Genomic DNA, 23145 nt, shown 5'->3' on the forward strand with positions numbered 1-23145 from the left:
AGCTAGCTAAATATTAACTGCTGCAAGCATATAAAAAAACAAACAAACTCAGGACCTTTCAATGTCAGGACAGAAACAAATACAAAAATAAATAAATAGGATTTTAAATTACCTACCGGTAAATCCTTTTCTCATAGTCCGTAGAGGATACTGGGGATCCATCTAGTACCTTGGGGTATAGACGGGTTTACTAGGAGCCATTGGCACTTTAAGAATTTTATAGTGTGGGCTGGCTCCTCCCTCTATGCCCCTCCCACCAGACTCAGTCTAGGAAACTGTGCCCGAGGATACGGACATACTTTGAGAGAAGAAAAAAAAGATAGTGGTGAGATTCCTAACCAGCACACACACACACAAACAAGAGGATAGCTATGCCAACTAAACTTGAAACAGAAACAGGAACAGCAACAGCTGAACAAACCAGAATACTTAACCAAGTAACAGTGCAGGAATAATGAAGCACTGGGCGGGCGCCCAGTATCCTCTATGGACTACGAGAAAAGGATTTACCGATAGGTAATTAAAATCCTCTTTTCTCTTACGTCCTAGAGGATACTGGGGATCCATTTAGTACCATGGGGAAGTACCAAAGCTCCCAAACCGGATGGGAGAGAACCGAGGTTCCTGCAGAACTAATTGACCAAACTGAAGGTCCTCAGAGGCCAAAGTATCGAACTTGTAGAACTTTTAGAACTTTGCAAACGTGTTCAAACTTGACCAAGTAGTTGCTTGGCAGAGCTCTAAGGCCGAGACACCCCGGGCAGCCGCCCAAGAAGAACCCGTCGACCTAGTCGAGTCGGCCTGTACAGATTTAGGAACCGGCAATCCTGCCGTGGAATAAGCATGCTGGATAGTAAGCCTGATCCAGCGCGCAATTGACTGCTTTGAAGCAGGATACCCAATCTAATTGGGATCGTAAAGAACAAACAGCGAGTCCGATTTCCTGTGACGAGCTGTTCTCTTCACATATACCTTCAAAGCCCTGACAACATCCAAAGACTTTGAAGTAACAGAGGTGTCTGTAACAACCGGAACCACAATGGGTTGTTGATGTGAAACGCAGACATCCAATCCCGAATTCCAAACCATTGGCCATCGATTAGGTAAGAAGTCTGTAGCCACCACAGAAGGGAGATCCTGGCCTTTGGCGACAGACTGATCCTCTGGTCCATGTGAAGATGTGATCCGGACCATTTGTCCAACAGATCGAGCTGCAAAGGTCTTTCATGAAACCTGCCGTACTGAAGAGCCTCGTAAGAGGCCACCATTTTCCCCAGAAGGTGAATGCATAGATGCACAGATATCCGGGTTGGCTTCAGGACATCCCTAACCATCGACTGGATTACCAATGCCTTTTCCAACGGAAGAAAAACACTGCGACTCTGTGTCCACTATCATTCCCAGAAAAGGGAGCCTCCGAGTTGGCTCTAAGTGAGATTTCAAATCCACCCGTGATCCAGGAGTAGTTTGGTTGCGAGACCAATGCTGTCCAACAACCTTTCCCTGGAAGGTGCCTTTATCAGAAGATCGTCTAGGTACGGAATCATGTTCACTCCCTGCTTCCGATGGAGAAACATCATCTCCGTCATCACCTTGGTGAACACCCTTGGTGTCGTGGAGAGAACAAATGGCAGGGCCTGGAACTGGCAGAGACAGTCCTGCAGTGCAAACCGTAGATAAGCCTGGTGAGGCGGCCAGATCGGAATGTGAAGATAAGCATCCTTGATATCCAGAGACATTAGGAATTCCCCCTCCTCCAGACCTGAGATCACCGCTCTCAGAAACTCCATCATGAATTTGAACACTCGTAAGTACGGGTTCAACGATTTTACATTTAAAAACCGGCCTTACCGAACCGTCTGGTTTTGGTACTACAAACAAGTTGGAATAATATCCCTTGTTTCGGAGATGAGGTGGAACTGGAACAATGACCCGAGTCTGTACCAGTTTTGAATGGCATCCTGTAAGGTTATACTTGCCTCTTTTGAAACTGGTAAACTTGATTTGAAGAATCTGTGAGGTGGGAGCTCCTGAAACTCCAGTCTGTAGCCCTGGGAAATAAGATCTATGACCCAGGGATCCTGGCATGATGTTTCCAGATGTGACTGAAAAACTTCAGTCGGGCTCCCACCTGCCAGTCTTCCAGGCATGGCGGTCCACCGTCATGCTGAAGGCTTTGAGAAAGCAGAGCTAGAGCTCTGTTCCTGAGAACCGGCAGCTGCTGGTTTGCATGGTTTACCTCTAGCGGCTGTAGAAGGGGTCTGGGACTCCAGGTCGACAACAAAAAGGTCGACACCTAAGATCGACGCCAATTGGTCGACATGGACAAAAGGTCGACATGGAAAAAGGTCGACATGAGTTTATGATTTTTTGGTGTCATTTTCTTCGTAGAGTGACCGGGAACCCCAATTAGTGCATCGCTTCGCTCGCCATGCTTCGGGCATGGTGCCTTCGCTCCGCTATCGCTTCGCTCGGCACAGATTACCGTTCCAATCATAGTCCACTTGGATCGTTAAGTATGAGAAGGATCCAAAAAAGAAAAAAAATTGTGAAAAACTCATGTCGACCTTTTTCCACGTCGACCTTGTTCCTGTCGACCTTTTGTCCATGTCGACCATTTGTCCATGTTGACCTAAGGTGTGTCAACCAATTGGTGTCGACCTTTTTTGTTGTCGACCTGGAGTCCGGATACCTGTAGAAGAACCTCTGGTTTGCCCTTAAACTTGGCAGTCCGAAAGGACTGTAGATTAGGTCCCGAGTAGGCCTTCCTGGCTGGTGCAGCTGCAGAAGGAAGACACGTGGACTTACCCGCAGTAGCTTTGGAGATCCATTTGTCTAGTTCAGTGGTCTCCAACCTTAATTGGGGTGTGAGCTACTCGAGAAAAATTAAACCTCCTGAGGAGCTACTAAAGTGTTTGAAAAAAAAAATGCTGTACTTGAATGGTTGTTGGTGCACTCAGTGTTAAGACTGGACTCGTGGGCAGTGGCATAGCTAAACATTTTGCACCCTCCTGCCAAAAAAGTTTCTGGTGCCCTTCCCATTGCTATATTAAAAGCAAAGAATTTGCACACACCGTAGGTGCGCGCTCCAAAAAGAGGTTGTGGCCACACAGCAAGGGGCGTGGTATTGCAGGAAAAGAATACCTTATACCCCATTTTTGCAACCTGCACATCCAGACACTGGCCACCACAGGAAAAAAATATAGGATTTTAATACCTACCGGTAAATCCTTTTTTCCTAGACCGTAGAGGATGCTGGGGACTCCAAAAGGTAGTGTTCACTCTAGGCTGTTTTAGCAGGGCGCCGCGCCCTGCCCGTTTTTTAGCAGGCAAAACCCGCCCTGCCCCTTTTGCGGCGCCCTGCTAGAACAGCCGCCCGCTCCCTGCCCTCCCGGCGTGTATAGATGCCGTGCGCATGCGCATGGCATCCATTCACGCATTGGGAGAGGGCTGGGGGAAGCCCAGCACCGACGGAGGTACTGGGCACGCCCCCAACAGTGACGTCGCCGGCCACAGACGCTCTCTATAGTAGCGTCTGTGTGCCGCACCGCCCCCTAAAATGACGTAGGCGTGGCCACGCCCCCTAATTTGCGTGGCCGCACCCCCATTTCAGCCGCACGCGCACGTGTGCCCCCGGAGTCCGGCGCCCTGCCCCTTTTCACTCCTAGAGTGAACACTAAAAAGGACCATGGGGTATAGACGGGATCCGCAGGAGACATGGGCACACTATAAGACTTTGAATGGGTGTGAACTGGCTCCTCCCTCTATGCCCCTCCTCTAGACCTCAGTTATAGGAACTGTGCCCAGGGAGACTGACATTTCGAGGAAAAGGATTTTTGTTACACTAAGGGTGAGATACATACCAGCTCACACCACAACACACCGTACAACTGGATTACCAGGAATACCAGATAACAGTATGAACGAAAAACAGCAACAAGCTGAACATAACCGATACACAACCTTCGTGTAACCAAAAACAACAACTGCAAGTAACGGTCCGCACTGGGATGGGCGCCCAGCATCCTCTATGGACTAGGAGAAAAGGATTTACCAGTAGGTATTAAAATCCTATTTTCTCTTACGCCCTAGAGGATGCTGGGGACTCCAAAAGGACCATGGGGTCTCCAGACCGGGCGGGAGAGTGCAGACGACTCTGCAGCACCGATTGAGCAAACATGAGGTCCTCATCAGCCAGGGTATCAAACTTGTAGAACTTAACAAAAGTGTTTGAACCCGACCAGGTAGCTGCTCGGCAAAGTTGAAGTGCCGAGACCCCTCGGGCCGCCGCCCAAGATGAGCCCACCTTCCTGGTAGAATGAGCCTTCACTGACTTCAGCAACGGCAATCCAGCCGTAGAATGAGCGTGCTGAATCGTATTACAAATCCAGCGTGCAATAGTCTGCTTGGAAGCAGGATTTCCAATCTTGTTGGAAGCGTACAGGACAAACAGAGCCTCCGTTTTCCTAATAAGAGCCGTTCTGGCGACATAAATTCTCAAAGCTCTTACGACATCGAGACACTTTGGCACTGTCACGGCATCCGTAGCCACCGGCACTACAATAGGTTGATTTATGTGAGACGAAGACACCACCTTCGGCAGAAACTGTTGCCGAGTCCTCAATTCCGCTCTATCCTCATGGAAAATCAAATATGGGCTCTTGCAAGACAAAGCCGCCAATTCCGACCCCCCCCCCCCCCGTTTTGCTCCCTGTACTTGCTACGGAGAGTGGAGGTCCGGGCCAGCGTCTCTGCTGTGTCTGTGAAGAGAGAAAATAGCGCTGGTAAGCTGTGAGGGCTAAGCCACGCCCCCTCCCGGCACGCTGTAGTCCCTCTCAAATTCAAATATTTATACTGACGGGGGTCTTATATTTAGTGCCTAGGCACTGAAAATATGCTCTTTCGCCAGTTTTAAAAACCTCAGTAACCTGCTGCCCAGGGCGCCCCCCCCCCTGCGCCCTGCACCCTGTGAGTGCCGTTGCTGTATGAGTGGGAGCATGGGGCGCAGCGCGACCGCTGTGCTGTACCTCCATTACTAAAGTCTTCTGCCGTCACTGAAGTCTTCTTTCTTCTTTATACTCACCCGGCTTCTTTCTTCTGGCTTCTGTGAGGGGCTCTGGGAACAAGCAGCTAGGCGCACCAAGTGATCGAACCCTCTGGAGCTAATGGTGTCCAGTAGCCTAAGAAGCAGAGCCTTTAACTCAGAAGAAGTAGGTCTACCCTCACTCCCACGAAGCAGGGAGCCCGTAGCCAGCAGGTGTCCCTGAAAATAAAAAAACCTAACAAAGTATTTTCAGAGAAACTCAGGAGAGCTCCCCTAGTGTGTGTCCAGTCTCTCTGGGCACAGAATCTAACTGAGGTCTGGAGGAGGGGCATAGAGGGAGGAGCCAGTTCACACCCATTCAAAGTCTTATAGTGTACCCATGTCTCCTGCGGATCCCGTCTATACCCCATGGTCCTTTTGGAGTCCCCAGCATCCTCTAGGACGTAAGAGAAATAATCCTGATTCATGCCCCTTACATTATTTGCCATTTTCTCTCCTTATAGTAATGCCCATTACACATTATGCCACACACCGTAATGCCACTTACACAATATGCCACACACCATAATGCCAATGATACATTATGCCACACACCGCAATGCACGTGATACATTATGCCCCACACCATAATGCCACTTACACATTATGCCCCACAGTAAGGCTTCTAATTAATTTTAAATTATCAAGGGTCTAATGCTCATTGCCAGGGGTTTCATGCTCTGGGTGTCCTGCTTGTTGCCAGGGGTGTAACGCTTTTTGCCAGGAGGGTAATGGTCGTTGCCAGGGGTTTCATGCTCTGGGTTCCATGCTTGTTGCGAGGGGTGTCATGCTCATTGCCAGTGGTGTAATGCTCTGCGTGTCATGCTCGTTGCCAGGGGTGTAATACTCTGCGTGTCATGCTCGTTGCCAGAGGTGTAATACTCTGCGTGTCATGCTCGTTTCCAGGGGTCTTGTTGCCAGGGGTGTAATGCTATGCGTGTCATGCTCGTTGTCAGTGGTCTAGCTGCCAGGGGTGTAACGCTCGTTACCAGGGAGGGGCATACTATACAAGGTGCACACATGATGGCAAAAGACAGCAAGGTATACAGCAGCTCTCCCCCAGCCCCTGCACTCACTCATACTCCCAGACTGTCTGTCATCAGAAATTGTCCTAGCTTGGCCGCCACCTCCCCGGAGTCTCCTGAGCCCAGCCTTCTTCTGCCTCTGCCAGGCCGCCCACTTCTGCCTTCGCCCAGCTCCTTGCTCAGGCTCGGATAGACACTGAGTAGTGTTCCTTCTAGGAATCAAATAGGGCAGGGCGCCGGACTCCAAGGGCATATTTGCACGCATGCAGCGAAGTCGGGGCATGACCATATAAATTAGGGGGCGTGGCCATGGAAACGGCATTTTAGTGGCTGCCCACAGACGTTGCTATAGGGGGCGTCTGTGGCCGGCGACGTCACTGTTGGGGGCGTGCCCAGCACCGATGGAGGTGCTGGGCTTCCCCCAGCTCACTCCAATAGCGTGAATGGATGCCGTGCGCATCTTTACACGCTGGGAGGGCAGGAAGCGGGTGGCTGTTCTAGCAGGGCGCTGCAAAAGGGGCAGGACGGACTTTGTTTCAGGAAACGTGACTGCGGACTTCTTTTCTACATTAAAATAAGATTCCTCACACTCCTCTGTCACCTTATCAGGAATTTGCAGAACGTCTCTGATAGATTCTATAACAGCCTCTATTCCCTGTGACAGAGCAGCATCCCCCTCCCCCTCTGAGTCCACCTACCTTGATCATCCGAGTCAGACTGCAGGATATGGGACAGAGACCATGTTGCGGACAAATGTTAGGGGTCGGAGACGCTGTTTTAGGGACTCTGTTCATAAACTCATCCACAGATTGTCTTAACTATTGCGTCTCTTTCTCATTGCGGGGCAATTTATTAGAAATATGAGAGATCATTCCTTTAATAGAATCCAGCCATGCTGGTTCAGCCCTGCTAGCCTGGGAAGGTGCACTACATTGAGTACACAGTAGTGAGCCCCCTGGGAAAGAAGAACACTCTGCCGTACATGAAACACACTCTTTGCCTTACATATTTTAAATGTGACAGCACACACACACACACACACACACACACACACACACACACAGGAAAAGGTTAAGAACACAATTAACCCACAAAGAGCCCTTCCAGGGAGACACAAATATTATGGAGCCAGCACAACGCGCCCTTATCGCTAATGCCAAGCTTAGCCGGGTTGCAGACTAAGTTCCCAGATTGGGGACTTAGTACACTAATAATCGCTCCCACCCTGCTATGACCCCCTGGTACCACTGAGGTAATCTGGAGTCACTCCGGAGGAGCAGCGCGTCTCTCTCAGTCAGCATCTGTGGCCACTGGTTTGTTCAGCTTTTGCTGTTCCTGTTTCAAGTTTGGTTAGCATAGCTATTCTCTTGTTTGTGTGTGTGCTGGTTAGGAATCTCACCACTATCCTTTTTTCCTTCTCTCAAAGTATGTCCGTGTCCTCGGACACATTTTCTAAACCGAGTCTGGTAGGAGGGGCATAGAGGGAGGAGCCAGCCTACACTATCAAATTCTTAAAGTGCCCATCGCTCCTAGTGGACCAGTCTATACCCGATGGTATTAAATGGATCCCCAGTATTCTCTAGGACGTAAGAGAAATATATAAATATATATATATATTGATAGACAAAGAAAAAAAGCAGGTACTGAAATGGGACTTGAGAACTTAAAGTGAAGTCTTACAGTATTTAAGTTCAGTTCTCTAGTCCCATTTCAGCGCCTTCTTTGCTTTGTCTGTGTAAACACCTCTTTTGTTGCGCTTTTTGTACCTGGACCATTAAGTACACGGAGGTTTGCAGCTGCACCAATTTGAAGAGATTTAAATCTCTCTCTAAAATAAATAATATATATTATGTGGTAAGGGGGGTTGTCTCTCATCTCAATTACCCACATTTCTTTGACATCAGCTCCCTCCAAGAGAGGAAAAGTAAAACCTGTGCAATAAAGGTTTGGAACTCCGGGTTTTCACGGTTGCACAAAGCTGCAACTCATCACTGAGAGACAGAAAGAGTTTAAAACCCTAATACACCCAGTGCTCTGGGCTATGATGCTAAATATCGGCCAGTGTCTCCTTAGTGACAGGAACTGATGATATCGGCTGTGCCAGAGGAGAAGAGCAGTTTGTGGCTGCAGGCCACTGCAGCAGACTGACTGTTGAGCACTTTAGTGCTGGGACATTTACTTTTCACCTGTTTACTTAATGTGCCTGTTTGCCTAGGGTTATATCTATGCATGTTAAAAGTGCAGTGTCTGCTGCCATTAAAGACACTGCTTCACCGAGAAGCTGCCTGACATGAATGCTTATTTCTACAACTACAGTAATTTTTATAAAAAAAAAAAAATATATATATATATATATATATATATATATATATATATATATATATATATATATATATAAAAATATTTTTTTTATTATTATTTTTTTGTATTATTGTTTTACACACAGTATGTATAATTATCTATATATAGGCTGGATTCCACATCACTCATCTATCTGAGGTGCCAGTAGTATGCGACTTCACCACTTAAATATAACACTAATATTCTATAGATCAGTGGTCAGGGAACAGGGGTAAATTACCACAAATGGGGTAAAAATAAAATTCCTGGGGGTAATGGACGGTCGCACTGCCGAGACACAGCCCCGTCCAGCACCGTCTGACTCGCAATGTGACGTGCTGATGTCACACCGCGCTCCCTCCTGTCCGCCCTGTGCTGTGTTTCTGGCCGCGGTGAGATGTGCTGACGTCAAACCACGCTCCCTCACGCCCGCCCTGCGCTCTCCTGTCCTCCAGCCCACCAACCCACACACAGAACTTGAAGTGTTCTGTGGCTGACCGCTGACGGAGTTCCGCATAATCAGACAGTGGCCCACATAACAATGGGAAATTCCCACTGACATTACTGAGGTGAGGATGTGACCATCTGTCTCCTAAAAGGTGTGTGTGTGTGTGTGTGTGTGTGTGTGTGTGTGTGTGTGTGTGTGTGTGTGTGTGTGTGTGTGCGCACTTGTTTATATATCCTAATGGGGACAAGGGCCAGACAGCACACCAACACTGGCGGGACCTCCGACATGGTGGGGACCTAAAATGAGGTCCCCACGAGTCTGACCCTGGGAGGTGATAGGGGAGTCATGTCTCAACTACCCAGCATACAATTCTCGCAAGTCCCCGAGAATCACGTTTACCAGACTGGAATGGGTGTCGGTGTGTATGCAATGCAGAGTGTGTTTAAAGCAAACAGTTCCCCAGCAGTGCTGGGGAGCATTCCCCGAATAATCTCCGGTGCTGTGGTGCCACCGGGGGGGGCAGGGCGGCCTGCTTGCTCTGCGCCGGCGGGGGACTTGGAACGGGCGCCCTCGCTCTCCAGCCAAGTCCCGGCCGAGGGACTTGGCCAGAGGCACCCCGTCCGCCCGGCGCGTCAGCGCCTCTGAGCGCGGCGGAGCGCGGAAGGGGGGTCCTTCCCTGGTCTGCCCGGGGGCCGACGTGGACTCCCTGGCCGGGCTTAATAGTCGGGGGCGGGTCCACCGGGAGGGGAGGAGGGGCCGGAAGGCAACCTCCCTCCACGGGGCTTAAGCCTCGGGCCGTCCGGACGGGGGGAGCGAGTCCGGGCCTCGCCTCCTCCTCCTCGTCCCACCCGGCCCCGGCCGGGTCAACCCCCGGTCCGTCCGGCGGCTCCACGGCCTGGGCTTCCCGTCCAGCGGAGGACACCCCTCCTCTCGCCTGATCTTCACCCGGCGAGAGCCCGGGCTTCGGAAGCCGGCGGGAGCCCGGGTTGCGGAAGCCGGCGGGTGCCCGGGCTGCGGAAGCCGACGAGAGCCCGGGCTGCGGAAGCCGACGAGAGCCCGGGCTGCGGAAGCCGACGAGAGCCCGGGCTGTTCTTTTCTTCCATCCATCCATTATTTCATTTTCTATCTGTATGTATGGAGCCCGGGCTGCGGATGCCGGCGAGAGCCCGGGCTGGTTCTTCTCTTCCATCAATCCGTCCGTTATTTCATTTTCTGCCTGTATGTACGGAGCCCGGGCCGCGGAAGCCGGCGGGTGCCCGGGCTGCGGAAGCCGGGGAGAGCCCGGGCTGGTTCTTCTCTTCCATCCATTATTTCATTTTCTATCTGTATGTACGGAGCCCGGGCCGCGGAAGCCGGAGGGAGCCCGGGCCGCGGAAGCCGGCGAGAGCCCGGCTGGTTCTTCTCTTCCATCCATCCGTCCGTTATTTCATTTTCTGCCTGTATGTACGGAGAACGGGCCGCGGAAGCCGGAGGGAGCCCGGGCCGGTTCTTTTCTTCCATCCATCATTTCATTTTCTATCTGTATGTATGGAGCCCGGGCTGCGGAAGCCGACGAGAGCCCGGGCTGTTCTTCTATTCCATCCGTCCGTCCGTGCATCCATCCATCCATTCATGCATCCGTTCATTATTTCATTTTCTAACTGTAATGTAATTGAAATGATAATAAAAACAAAAATCTGTCTACATCTACTACCTACAGATACGGTAACGTATCTGTAGGTAGTAGATGTAGACACATTTTTTATTTTTTATTTATTTATTTTTATCGTTTACAATTGTCTTGTCTTTACTGATCTCTTCCCTTTCCATTTTTGGAAGGACCAGTCTCTTTCCAAGAGCCCTCCGTGTCGCCAGGCGGCCAGCGGGGGGCGCCGCAGCGGGGACCGGGGGAGAAACGATCCGACCGACAGGCCAGGTAGTTCCTCCCTGGCTTTTTTTTTTTTTTTTATTTGATAGAATTGTTTTTGTGGTATTCTTTTACCCCCCTTTTTTTCCCCTATTTTTTTTTCTTTTCTTTTTTTCCCCTTTAATTTATTTCCCCCCACCAGGGGGCGCCGACTAGAGGGGAGACGCCTCCCCGCCGGCGCCGGCCCGGACATATCGCAAATTCACAACGGTGGATTATTTTATTATTATTTTTTTACGCGGCCAGCAGGGGGCGCCGCGCGCGGACCTGCATCCCGCTTACATTTGCCGGGCTTATATATATTATTTATATTATTTCGGCCAAGTCAGCGGAGCTCGTGTGAGAAGGGCATTCGTCAGAAAAATTGCGGAGCCCGAAAACCGGGTCTGATATTAGTTCAATCCCGAGGGAAGGTTGCCCAAGTCCGCGGAGCTCAGGTGAGAAGGGCATTCGTCAGAAAAATCGCGGAGCCCGAAAACCGGGTCTGATATTAGTTCAATCCCGAGGGAAGGTTGCCCAAGTCCACGGAGCTCATGTGAGAAGGGCATTCGTCAGAAAATTTGCGGAGCCCGAAAATCGGGTCTGATATTAGTTCAATCCCGAGGGAAGGTTGCCCAAGTCCGCGGAGCTCATGTGAGAAGGGCATTCGTCAGAAAATTTGCGGAGCCCGAAAATCGGGTCTGATATTAGTTCAATCCCGAGGGAAGGTTGCCCAAGTCCACGGAGCTCATGTGAGAAGGGCATTCGTCAGAAAATTTGCGGAGCCCGAAAATCGGGTCTGATATTAGTTCAATCCCGAGGGAAGGTTGCCCAAGTCCGCGGAGCTCAGGTGAGAAGGGCATTCGTCAGAAAATTTGCGGAGCTCGCAGCCAGGCTCTATACATTCCCCCCTTGCCCATCGCAGCGCCCCCTGGTGGGCTTAATCCGGTACTACGATTTGTGGAAGTCTTGCCGATGAGTGGAGACTGGCACCCCTCGGGCCAGGACAGGCTTCCAGGAGCCTGGGGAAAATCGGAGCATGTGACGCAAAAGTGTCGCGCGCACCACCCAACATGTGACTCTAATAAGAACCACCTCTCCGGATGTTTAATAGGAAGCACGTGCTGGGGCCTGGGCCCTTGATTCCCTGAACCCTGTATTCACGGTGGGCGTGGTTAGACAGAAAGCGCGGGCTTGGTACGGTGTGTGCGCCACAAACCCCAGAAGTCCTGTGTCTGCTGGTCCCATTGAGGCAATGGATGGAACCGACAGCAGCGACGAAGACTATCTCCCTGACTCGTCAGAGTTGAGCAGCTCGGATGATAGTGGAGGGGAGGAGACGTCTTTTCACGGCAGGCAGGATCTGGAAGTGTCCGGGGCTTGCTCCGTGGAGGCCGAACCAAGTCTCCATCCGTCCCGCGCAGTGTCGGTCCAGGTACTTACCCGAAAAGCAGATGGTTCGATTACATGTAAAAAGAAAAATTTCTGCCTGTGGTGCGAGAGGCCATTCTCAAAAATTGCGAGACATGTGCAAGCTGTCCACCACAATGAGCATGAGGTAGCAAGGGCACTCAGCTTTCCGAAGCGCTCCAGGGAAAGGACAGTGCAGCTAGACCTGATTCGCACCCGGGGAAACTTTGCCCATAATGTCGGGGTTCTCCGTGAGGGCAGCGGAGTCCTCCTACCGTGCAAGCAGCCGGAAAAAGCAACGGCTCCCCAAGATTTCATGCACTGTGTAAAATGTAAAGGGCTATTCTCCAGGAAGCACCTGTGGCGCCATGTGAAGAGGTGCCCGCTCCGCAAAAGTGACAGCCCCAAACCTGGAAGAACCAGGGTCCAGGGTCTCTTCACTTACGCCACACCTCTCCCGAAGGATGTTGGCACCGGCCTCTGGAAGTTGCTGAGCGAAATGAATTATGATGATGTGGTACTGGTAATCAAAGGGGACCGCTGTATTATGCAGTTCGGTCAGCACCTCTACAACCGTCAGGGGTCTGATGTCAGCAAGCATGATTACATCCGTCAGAAGCTCAGAGAGGTGGGGCGGCTTCTGCTGAAGGCGATGAAGGTCACACCGTTGCGGTGTATTGAAGATTTCATTTGCCCACGGAATTTCCTGCAAGTGGTGCATGCTGTGAGGAGCCTGGCCGGTTACGATGACCGCACCAATACATATAAAATACCCTCGTTGGCTCTTAAGGTGGGACACAGCTTGTAGAAGATTTCTGCTATGGTGGAGTGTCAGGCATTGATGGAGGGCAGTGCCCTGACAGGGGAGCGTGCCCGAAACTTTCGGAAAATTTATGAGGCGAGGTGGAGCGAGCTCATCTCCACTGCTGCCCTGAAGACACTTCGAGAGATAAAATGGAATGCACCGCTGCTTCTGCCCTTCACTGATGATGTTAAGCGCTTGAACCTGTACCTCCTTGACCGTCAGCGAGAGTACATTGATGAGTTGTCCGCCCACCCTTCCAAAAAGCAGTGGTCCATGTTGGCCAAAGTTACCCTCACGCAGCTGACTCTCTTCAACCGCAGGAGAGAAGGTGAGGTTTCCAAGATGCTGCTCTCCTCCTTCGATTTACGGCCCACAGCCGATTTGCAGGGTGATGTGGCCCAGGCCCTGTCAGAGCTGGAGAAGGCACTCTGTCGTCACTTCTCCCGTATTGAGATTCCTGGGAAAAGAGGCAGGAAAGTCCCTGTCCTGTTATCCCCAAGCATGCAGAAAGCGATGGAGCTCCTCACAGAGAAGCGGACAGAATGTGGTGTGACCCCACACAATATCTACATGTTTGCTAGGCCAACAGCCATGTCCCATTATAGGGGATCCGACTGCATACGTCTCTACACCCGGGAGTGTGGGGCCAAGCACCCCGAAGCATTATCTTCCACCCGCCTACGGAAGCATGTGGCTACACTTTCCAGGGTCCTCAACCTGAGCGATACAGAGATGGATCAGCTTGCTGATTTCCTTGGACATGATATCCGGGTGCATCGGCATTATTACCGCCTCCCGGAGGGTACCCTTCAACTGGCCAAGTTGAGCAAGCTCTTTCTGGCTCTCGAGCAAGGGAGAATGGCTGAATTCCGGGGCCACAATCTGGAAGAGATCTCCATTGATCCAAACGGTAGGTATCACTTGACAGTGTGGCTCCAGGGACTGACTGTCTAAGTGGGCTGGTGTGATCGGTTTCCCTGTCCTTCTCTATCCACAGAGCCGATCCAGGTGGTGAGCGATGACTCTGGGGATGAGCCAGAGAGTCAAGATACTGAGGTTCCCATGGGGCACATGGGAAAAGAAGCAGGCAGCGTGGTGTTGGCGGCAGATGGAGGTGCAGCTAAAGGTGGGTGTGACTGTCCATTCCATTTGAGATGCGTCCATGACTGGTGGTGGCGTTGCGTGGTGACTGACCTTTCTTCTCCCGCACAGGTGACAAAAGGGGTGCCAAGCGCAATCCGTGGACCCCAGCAGAAGTGAAAGCTGTTGAACGTCACATGATTCGGTTCATTCGCTCATTCAAGGTGCCGGGCAAGAATGACTGTGATGCGTGCCTAAGGGCAGAACGACAAGCGCTGAAGGCTCGGAACTGGCTCTCGGTTAAGTTTTACATTAAGAACCGAATTACTGCTGAAATGAGAAAGAACCTTTCTTGAATAAAATGTATCTGCTGCTGAATACATGTTTCCTCTATCTCTAATTAACCCCGAAAATAAATCAGTTATGTGGGTGTCCTCATGAGGCATGTATTCCTGAATAGGTCCCCATGAGGAAGGTTCCGGACATAGGTCCCGATGCGGATAGAAAAACAAGTATGTGTGTGTGTGTGTGTGTGTGTGTGTGTCTCCCATCCATCTGTCTTGCATTCAGTCTGGTGTTTTGGGGAGAAAGTATATATATATATATTTATATATATATATATATATATATATATATATATATACACATATACACACACACACACACACAGGTACACAGTATCTTCTCAGAAATGCCATATAAATAGTGATAACCAGTATATATGCACGATATAAGATTTCCTTCCTTTCAAATCAAGGGGGTAAAGTGTAAAAATAAGAATTTACTTACCGATAATTCTATTTCTCGTAGTCCGTAGTGGATGCTGGGAACTCCGTAAGGACCATGGGGAATAGCGGCTCCGCAGGAGTCTGGGCACATCTAAAGAAAGCTTTAGGATCACCTGGTGTGCGCTGGCTCCTCCCCCTATGACCCTCCTCCAAGCCTCAGTTAGGATACTGTGCCCGGACGAGCGTACACAATAAGGAAGGATTTTGAATCCCGGGTAAGACTCATACCAGCCACACCAATCACACTGTACAACTTGTGATCTGAACCCAGTTAACAGCATGATAATAGAGGAGCCTCTAGAAAAGATGGCTCACTACAGCAATAACCCGAATTTTTTTGGTAACAATAATTATGTATCAGTATTGCAGACAATCCGCACTTGGGATGGGCGCCCAGCATCCACTACGGACTACGAGAAATAGAATTATCGGTAAGTAAATTCTTATTTTCTCTAACGTCCTAGTGGATGCTGGGAACTCCGTAAGGACCATGGGGATTATACCAAAGCTCCCAAACGGGCGGGAGAGTGCGGATGACTCTGCAGCACCCAATGAGAGAACTCCCGGTCCTTCTCAGCCAGGGTATCAAATTTGTAGAATTTTACAAACGTATTTGCTCCTGACCAAGTAACTGCTCGGCAAAGTTGTAAAGCCGAGACCCCTCGGGCAGCTGCCCAAGATGAGCCCACCTTCCTTGTGGAGTGGGCATTTACAGATTTTTTGGCTGTGGCAGGCCTGCCACAGAATGTGCAAGCTGAATTGTACTACAAATCCAACGAGCAATAGTCTGCTTAGAAGCAGGAGCACCCAGCTAGTTGGGTGCATACAGGATAAACAGCGAGTCAGATTTCCTGACTCCAGCCGTCCTGGAAACATATATTTTCCGGGTCCTGACAACGTCTAGCAACTTGGAGTCCTCCAAGTCCCTAGTAGCCGCAGGCACCACAATAGGTTTGGTTCAGGTGAACGCTGAAACCACCTTAGGGAGAAACTGAGGACGAGTCCTCAATTCCGCCCTGTCCGAATGGAAAATCAGATAAGGGCTTTTACAGGATAAAGCCACCAATTCTGACACGCGCCTGGCCCAGGCCAGAGCCAACAGCATGACCACTTTTTCTGTGAGATATTTTAACTCCACAGATTTAAGTGGGTCAAACCAATGTGACTTTCGGAACCCAAAAACCACCTTGAGATCCCAAAGTGCCACTGAAGGCACAAAAGGAGGCTGTATATGCAGTACCCCTTTAACAAACGTCTGAACTTCAGGGACTGAAGCTAGTTCTTTTTTGGAAGAAAATCGACAGAGCCGAAATTTGAACCTTAATGGACCCCAATTTCAGGCCCATAGATACTCCTGTTTGCAGGAAATGTAGGAATCGACCCAGTTGAATTTCCTCCGTCGAGCCTTACTGGCCTCGCACCACGCAACATATTTTCGCCAAATGCGGTGATAATGTTTTGCGGTTACATCCTTCCCGGCCTTGATCAGGATAGGGATGACTTCATCCGGAATGCCTTTTTCCTTCAGGATCCGGCGTTCAACCGCCATGCCGTCAACGCAGCCGCGGCAAGTCTTGGAACAGACAAGGTCCCCGCTGAAGCAGGTCCCTTCTTAGAGGTAGAGGCCACGGATCCTCCGTGAGCATCTCTTGAAGTTCCGGTTACCAAGTCCTTCTTGGCCAATCCGGAGCCACTAATATAGTGCTTACTCCTCTCCATCTTATCAATCTCAGTACCTTGGGTATGAGAGGCAGAGGAGGGAACCCATACACTGATTGGTACACCCACGGTGTTACCAGAGCATCTACAGCTATTGCCTGAGGGTCCCTTGACCTGGCGCAATACCTGTCGAGTTTTTCCCAACGGTTTATAATCATGTGGAAGACTTCTGGGTGAAGTCCCTACTCTCCCGGGTGGAGGTCGTGCTGAGGAAATCTGCTTCCCAGTTGTCCACTCCCGGAATGAAAACTGCTGACAGTGCTATCACATGGTTTTTCGCCCAGCGAAGAATCCTTGCAGCTTCTGCCATTGCCCTCCTGCTTCTTGTGGCACCCTGTCTGTTTACGTGGGTGACTGCCGTAATGTTGTCCGACTGGATCAACACCGGCTGACCTTGAAGCAGAGGTCTTGCTTAGCTTAGAGCATTGTAAATGGCCCTTAGCTTCAGGATATTTATGTGAAGTGATGTCTCCAGGCTTGACCATAAGCCCTGGATATTCCTTCCCTGTGTGACTGCTCCCCAGCCTCGCAGGCTGGCATCCGTGGTCACCAGGACCCAGTCCTGAATGCCGAATCTGCGGCCCTCTAGAAGATGAGCACTCTGCAACCACCACAGGAGGGATACCCTTGTCCCTGGTGACAGGGTTATCCGCTGATGCATCTGAAGATGCGACCCGGACCATTTGTCCAGTAGGTTCCACCGGAAAGTCTTGCGTGGAATCTGCCGAATGGGATTGCTTCGTAGGAAGCCACCATTTTTACCCAGAACCCTTGTGCATTGATGCACTGAGACTTGGTTCGGTTTTAGGAGGTTCCTAACTAGCTCGGATAACTCCCTGGCTTTCTCCTCCGGGAGAAACACCTTCTTTCTGGACTGTGTCCAGGATCATCCCTAGGAACAGAAGACAAGTCGTCGGAACCAGCTGCGAATTTGGAATATTGAGAATCCAATCGTGCTGCCGCAACACTACCTGAGATAGTGCTACACCGATCTCCAACTGTTCCCTGGATCTTACCCTTATCAGGGAATCGTCCAAGTAAAGGATAACTAAAATTCCCTTCCTTCGAAGGAATATCATCATTTCGGTCATTACTTCAGTAAAGACCCGGGGTGCCGTGGACCATCCCTACGGCAGCGTCTGAACTGATAGTGACAGTTCTGTACCATAACCTGAGATACCCTTGGTGAGAAGGGTAAATTTTGACATGAAGGTAAGCATCCTTGATGTCCCGAGACATCATGTAGTCCCCTTCTTCCAGGTTTGCAATCACTGCTCTGAGTGACTCAATTTTGAATTTGAACCTCTGTATGTAAGTGTTCAAAGATTTTAGATTTTAAAATCGGTCTCACCGAGCCGTCTGGCTTCGGTACCACAATAGTGTGGAATAATACCCCGTTCCCTGTTGCAGGAGGGGTACCTTAATTATCACCTGCTGGGAATACAGCTTGTGAATGGCTTCCAAAACTGCCTCCCTGTCAGCGGGAGACGTCGGTAAAACAGACTTTTGGAAACGGCGAGGGGAATACGTCTCGAATTCCAATTTGTACCCCTGAAAATATTACCTGAAGGATCCAGGGGTCTACTTGCGAGTGAGCCCACTGCGCACTAAAATTCATTGAGAACGGGCCCCCACCGTGCCTGAACTTGTAAAGCCCTAGCGTCATACTGAGGGCTTGGCAGAGGCAGAAAAGGGTTTCTGTTCCTGGGAACTGGCTGATCTCTGCAGCCATTTTCCTCTCCCTCTGTCACGTGCAGAAAAGAGGAACCCTTTTGTCCGCTTGCCAACCAGGACTGCGCCTGATAATACGGCGTCTTATTTTGCGAGGCGACCAGGGGTACATCCCCTTTTTTTTAAGGCAATACTTCCAAATGCCGTTTGGAATCCGCATCACCTGACCACTTTACTGGTAGAATTGGACAACGCACTTATACTTGATGCCAGTCGGCAAATATTCCGCTGTGCATCATGCATATATAGAAATGCATCTTTTAATTGCTCTATAGGCAATAATATACTGTCCTTATCTAGGATATCAATATTTCCAGTCAGGGAATCCGACCACGCCAACCCAGCACTGCACATCCAGGCTGAGGCGATTGCTGGTCGCAGTATAACACCAGTATGTGTGTAAATACATTTTAGGATACCCTCCTGCTTTCTATCAGCAGGATCCTTAAGGGCGGCCATCTCAGGAGAGGATAAAGCCCTTGTTCTTACAAGCGTGTGAGCGCCTTATCCCCCCTAGGGGGTGTTTCCCAACGCACCCTAACCTCTGGCGGGAAAAGGTATACTGCCAATAACTTTTTAGAAATTATCAATTGTTATCGGGGGGAAACCCACGCATCATCACACACCTCATTTTATTTCTCAGATTCAGGAAAACTACAGGAAGTTTTTCCTCACCAAACATAATACCCCTTTTTTTGGTGGTATTCATATTATCAGAAAAGTGTAAACATTTTCCATTGCCTCAATCATGCAATGTGTGGCCCTATTGGAAATCACGGTTGTCTCTTCACCGTCGACACAGGAGTCAGTATCCGTGTCGGCGTCTGTATCTGAGGTAACGGGCGCTTTAGAGCCCCTGTATGAGACGACTGGACATGCACAAGCTGAGTAGCCGGCTGTCTCATGTCAACCACTGTCTTTAATACAAAGCTGACACTGTCACGCAATTTCAACAGTACATCCACTCAGGTGTCGACCCCCTAGGGGGTGACAACACTATTACAGACACTCTACTCCGTCTCCACATCATTTTTCTCCTCATACATGTCGACACAAACGTACCGACACACAGCACACACACAGGGAATGCTCTGATAGAGGACAGGACCCCACTAGCCCTTTGGGGAGACAGAGGGAGAGTTTGCCAGCACACACCAGAGCGCTATATATATACACACAGGGATAACCTTATACAAGTGTTTTTCCCTTTATAGCTGCTGTATTGTTTATACTGCGCCTAATTTGTGCCCCCCTCTCTTTTTTAACCCCTTTCTGTAGTGTAGTGACTGCAGGGGAGAGCCAGGGAGCTTCCCTCCAACTGAGCTGTGAGGGAAAATGGCGCCAGTGTGCTGAGGAGATAAGGACGCCGAGAAAGGGGCGGAGCCTATCATCCGTTTTTCTGTATGTTTTGGCAGGGGTTAAATGCATCCATATAGCCCAGGAGTTATATGTGATGCATTTATTTTAGCCATATAAGGTTTTTATCGATTTATTGCGTCTCAGGGCGCTGCCCCCCCAGCGCCCTGCACCCTCAGTGACCGGAGTGTGAAGTGTGCTGAGAGCAATGGCGCACAGCTGCGGTGCTGTGCGCTACCTTATCTGAAGACAGGATCGTCTTCTGCCGCCGATTTTCCGGACCTCTTCGCTCTTCTGGCTCTGTAAGGGGGCCGGCGGCGCGGCTCCGGGACCCATCCAGGCTGAACCTGTGATCGTCCCTCTGGAGCTAATGTCCAGTAGCCAAGAAGCCCAATCCACTCTGCACGCAGGTGAGTTCGCTTCTTCTCCCCTTAGTCCCTCGATGCAGTGAGCCTGTTGCCTGCAGGTCTCACTGAAAATAATAAACCTAAACTAAAACTTTCACAAAGAGCTCAGGAGAGCCCCTAGTGTGCACCCTTCTCGTTCGGGCACAGAGATCTAACTGAGGCTTGGAGGAGGGTCATAGGGGGAGGAGCCAGTGCACACCAGGTGATCCTAAAGCTTTCTTTAGATGTGCCCAGACTCCTGCGGAGCCGCTATTCCCCATGGTCCTTACGGAGTTCCCAGCATCCACTAGGACGTCAGAGAAATCAGCGTATCTAAATATATTTTGGGGTAAAAGGTAAAAAAAGGTTCCCTGACCCCTGATATAGATAGTGCCTATCCTTGTGTATCCTTCCTATTTCCCTATAGTTTGTAAGCTTGTGTACCTCTATGTCTGTCTGTTTTACCCAGTTTGTCTTATCACTGTTGTTTCCAATTGTCAAGCGCAACGGGTTATGCTGCACTATATAAGAAATGGCAAATAAATAAATAAATAAAATAAATAAATAATGCATGCTCCGCACACAACCAAATTACATTCCAAACTGTATGTCATTTAAGATCAAGGAATGTTTACTCTAAAAAACTGCAATAGTTTGTCAAGCTGGGCAACTACATCATAGTCTTCCCTTCCGAATAGTCCCTACATGGTGGCCCGAATCCAGTTGTCCACAAGGTTTTGCCAGCACAAAATTAGACGGACCTTGCGAACAATTTTGGATTTTGCAGTCAAAATCCTGTGGGAGTGAGGTTTTTTTTTCTTCCTTTAATACAGTGGGCAGCCTGAGGACGGCGGCAGAGGCTATATGTGTGTAGTGCAGTTTAATGTAATGTAATGTAATGTAGAGTAGAGTAGGTGAATGATAAGCCTGCTTATCAGTTACCTACTTGGCTAGTGTATATATAATGTATGAGCATCCCAATTTAAAGGATAGCATGGTAAGCAAGTGGGCAGTGCGGATGGTGTAATGATTAGCATTAATGCCTCACAGCACTAAGGTCATGGGTTCGATTCCCATCATGGCCCTAACTGTGTGGAGTTTGTATATTCTTCCCGTACTTGCATGGGTTTCCACCGGGTACTCCGGTCTCCTCCCACAATCCAAAAATATACTGGTAGGTTAATTGGCTCCCAACAAAATTAACCCTAGTATGAATGTGTGCGCGGGAATATAGATTGTAAGCTCCACTGGGGCAGGGACTGATGTGAATGGTCAAATATTCTCTGTAAAGCGCTGCAGAATACGTGTGCGCTATATAAATAACTGATAATAAATAAATAAACAATAAATAAGCCTAATAATGGGGACTGCGATCTACGATGCTAATTAGCCTTCTGCCTTCCATAAAATATCCTGAATTAGGATATTAGTACATAGCAACAATTCATAAAATGATGCAGAAACTGCACTTTGCTTAATGCACATACACTGTCATCAGACTGCACAAGACAAGCATTAGATACCCGAGATGGATCACACACTTTTCCCTCGTGTAAAAAAACAGTAGACTAGAATGACTATGGCCTCAGCACAGAGGGCAGCAGGGTACATTACAAGGCTGATTCCTGCTCATTTATACTCTGGCCCCCTCACCCCTTCCCTCTCTCTAAATAACGGTCTAAAAAAAACCATGGGCATTTCAACAAAGATACCTGCAATAGGAGGTTGCAGACTTTAGCTATGACTTGGTGTGAGGAGTGGACAAGCCGAGTGAAACTCAGCATTTGGTACTTTCACGTATAATTACAGAAAGCCTGGTTGATGCATTGCACGTTCAAAAACCAGGGGCCAAAATTTTTTCCTGTCACTCTGCAAAACATCCTTACTAGAGGGTTGACCTCGTACTTGTTTCTCACTCCCTTCGTACTTGTTTCTCCAGTTCCAGTTGCTTAGCCAGTCATTTGGGGAATGTTTAAATGGTTTCAACAGAAGTCCCGACACTTTTAGGAAAAATTTGGAGTTGCTCTGAAGGTGCTGAAAAAAAATCTTGCAGAGCATAAAATAAATAAATAAAATGGCTCCCAACTGAATAAGAATAAAAAATAAATCTAGGAGGGATCTCAGGCCTCTGTCATTGATGTGATCAGTAGCCTATTACCTATCCAGGAGGAGATGAAACTCAACCCCTCTGGAATGCACAGCTTGGGCATTGGAAAAGAGGCTTCTTCAGAAATGTAATGGCTGTAAGATGCGTGCCCGCCCGCCCTCCCCCTGAGGTGGTGCTTAAAGTGCCTTTGTATTGCGGGCACTATTTTAGTCTGTTTCAGCCGATTTGAGCTGCTAAACCCAGTGTTTTGAACACTTCTAATGAATGCCCATTGGAGCAGCAATTGCATTGTTCTGACGGGCGCCCAAACAAATATTGTTTATATCCGCTGTGGTTCAATTAGATGCGAGTTGGGCCCTGCAAGACTTTCCCAAGGTAAATTGTGTTTGCAATTCAATTCTAAACTCACATTGCTTTTTCTGAGGAAATTAACATTTTAGCGAGATCAGGTGAAAAAGGTAAGGAAAATCTTTATTAGAAGGTAAAAATGTCAGGACACAGTGCAGAACGTCAATTAATAATCACACACTTGAAGGTGTTTAAATAGCATACTTTGGCCAACAAAGGTTAGTTTTCAGGTGAATTTCTCTAAAAAGCTCAATAATGGGTTAATTGATGTGGGACATGCACGTAGAGGTGTCACACTGATGGGAGAACTTTCATATGGGAGCTAAAAAGCACGTTCTTCCAACTTTTTACAAGATTGCAGTAAAACAGTGAAATAATCACTTTCCAGTAATGACGGATGAAACACTCTTGCGATCATTTTTGCACCATTAATAAAGAGTGCAATGAGCAGCAATTTGAACCATTTTAAAAACTCCCAGGACTTTCCTTATGGCCACTCTTAGCCTCCTCCTATATAGTCTCTCAGTTGCCACTTATTTTGGGGTCCAGGATGGTTTTCCCACTTTTTCATGTACTTCTCCCAGTTTACCTTTTATAGAAAAGTCAAGCAACCTCATTGTGAGTCCTGCGAATT

The 23145-nt window shown here is 49.2% G+C and overlaps 1 protein-coding gene across 1 annotated transcript in view; it reads right to left on the reverse strand.

Moving 5' to 3' along the window:
- Positions 1-23145, reverse strand: part of MLXIP (MLX interacting protein) — a 173083-nt gene that overhangs the window by 135886 nt on the left and 14052 nt on the right. The gene's annotated exons all lie outside the window — the stretch shown is intronic.

Source organism: Pseudophryne corroboree, chromosome 1, assembly GCF_028390025.1.
Source record: "Pseudophryne corroboree isolate aPseCor3 chromosome 1, aPseCor3.hap2, whole genome shotgun sequence".
Lineage (NCBI taxonomy): Eukaryota > Metazoa > Chordata > Amphibia > Anura > Myobatrachidae > Pseudophryne > Pseudophryne corroboree.